The sequence below is a fragment of the Notothenia rossii genome, assembly GCF_949606895.1.
Source record: "Notothenia rossii genome assembly, chromosome: 10".
Taxonomy (NCBI): Eukaryota; Metazoa; Chordata; class Actinopteri; order Perciformes; family Nototheniidae; genus Notothenia; species Notothenia rossii.
The window spans coordinates 63,350,394-63,352,893 of NC_136908.1; the positions used below are offsets into that span (position 1 = coordinate 63,350,394).

The 2,500-nt window shown below is 40.3% G+C and overlaps 1 protein-coding gene across 1 annotated transcript in view; it reads right to left on the reverse strand.

Annotated features, from left to right (window-relative positions):
* LOC307021245 (leucine-rich repeat-containing G-protein coupled receptor 5A-like) overlaps positions 1-2,500 on the reverse strand; it is a 38,389-nt gene that overhangs the window by 31,681 nt on the left and 4,208 nt on the right. The window lies entirely within an intron of this gene.

Genomic DNA, 2,500 nt, shown 5'->3' on the forward strand with positions numbered 1-2,500 from the left:
CACACACACACACACACACACACACACACACACACACACACACACACACACACACACACACACACACACACACACACACACACACACACACACACACACACACACACACACACACACACACACACACACACACACACACACACACACACACACATTTTCCCTCATAACTATTTTACTTTATTTCCAAAATATGCAACTAAAACTACAGCACTTCACTGTCTGAAAACACACCAAAAACAGATGTGACATCGCTGATTCTGATTGGCCGAGAGCCTTCCTCTCCTTATCTCACCCACGAGGAGTTTCTGCCCCTTTGTGTTGTCTGATTACTATCAAGACACACACACACACACACACACACACACACACACAGACAGACAGAAAAACACACACACAGAGGGCTTGTCTGCCGGTTGAATACACCGGTTGTTAAGAAACTTTCTCAACACTCCATAAAGACGGTTAATGTGTGTGTGTGTGTGTGTGTACGTGGGAAGTCCACACACACACACACACACACACACACACACACACACACACACACACACACACACACACACACACACACACACAGAAGAAGGTTTGTTTTGAGCGTTCCTTCTCTCTGACTAACAGTGTAACGGCTGATTGGCTTTCACTGCTTTCAACACACACACTCTCAAAATACTCATATATTTGTTATGTTTATGTTCCTGTGATGAGGGTGTGTGTTGTTCGTTTCCCAGACGCTGTAATGTCCTCTACATGTGGTCGCCTGTGTCAACACGAACAGCCACTCAAATCTGTTTTACACTCAAATCTGTGTGAGTTTGTTATTTCAAACATTAATAACTCTGACTTTACTAGAGACACACGTGCTGCTTTAAAGTGGAAACACACATGTTTCCTAATCAGCTTTTAGCTTGGTCTATAAGCCTTTATTTATCTCGCAATTCCCTTTGTATGATCTCCATTTACCTCACCAAGAATGTATGCACAACCAGAACAGGAAGTAGATGGCCATTTGGTTTCCCGTTAGCTTCCAAAGCTACCAAGGAGAATCAATGCAAGTTGTTTGCAGATAATTGAACGTTTGAAAACAAAATGCAGTGTTTTATTACTTTTCTCTAATCAAAGAAGCTAGCGTTAGCTCCAAACTTTGCTAGAAGGTCGGAGAATACTGTCAATACGCTCATTTACATATTGTTTTTTTCATTAAGGTTAAAAAAAAGTCGCTAAAAATGGTGGTTCTATGTGTATTTGAATTAATGCTGTCAAAATTATCGCATTAACGGCGGTAATTAATTTTTTGAATTAATTGCTTTAAAATATTCAACTCATTTAACGCATGTGCAGAATGGCCCGCCCCATACATCCCACCAGTGGCAGCGCTGGGGTAGGCTACACCCATACCAAGAAATGGCTTAGCCCCACCTTAGCCCCACCATGAACAATGATGTTAAAGTAAGCTAAATAAAGTCCGTCAACTCGCGCGGAGTAAATCACACAGACAGCAGTTAGTAAGATTGATTTCAGTAGCCACTTGTCTGGAAATACTGAAGACTAGAAACGGTTTTGAAAACTTTTGTCACGTAGTGATCGTCTTCTCAATAGAAGATCTTTGATAATGTCTTCTGGCCAATCAGAATCAAGATAACGGCGTGGTGTTGTTGCAGGAAGTCCCGACGGAGATTACTTTTGCTGTAGTACATCTCTATATACATCGATACAACAATACGTGTTGATAGAAATCAACACGTAATGAAATAAGACCCCACGGTTTGATGATTGATAGGTGTGTGGGCTATCTTTCATTCTGACACACAGAACAATGTTATAATAAACATACTGTGTGTTAAATGGATAAATCCGCCTTCTTTCATTTGTCTTTCCATTCCCACAACAATATACATAAAGAAATGGCATATGTTGGAAATAGGTCGAATGGTGACTAATCATGATTAATTAATTTTTAAGCTGTGATTAATCTGATTAAAAATTGTAATCGTTTGACAGCCCTAATTTGAATATAAAATATGGGTATATATTTGTCGACTTTTCCCTCGTGGTCTAAATATAGTGCTACATTTTCCACACGTCACTTTTCATCGCGTCTAAAGTCGCTAAATCTTGTAAGAAAGTCGCCCGAAAAGGAAAGGTAATCGGGTTTGTCTCTCGGACACGAAACACGAAAACACACTAATTGGAAATGCAGTTTAGAAGTCCTTTAATGCCGATTTAAAAACAGTGAAATGTGTGTTCTTTTTGCAGTTAAAGCAGGAAGAGAGAGAACGATGGCTGACAAGAACAACAACAACAACAACAACACCAACAATGTGTGTGTCCGGAGATCAGAGAGGTGACACACAGCTCTCTGACAGATGTGAGGCTGAAAGTTAACAATACAGAAAAGCTCTGCTCTGATTACCTGCTCAATGAAAGGTGATGTCATGTGACCTCCTGTGTTTACCTGATGCTCAGATTAGAAAGGGCTTTTATTTTGAAAAGCTGCAGGTACTCG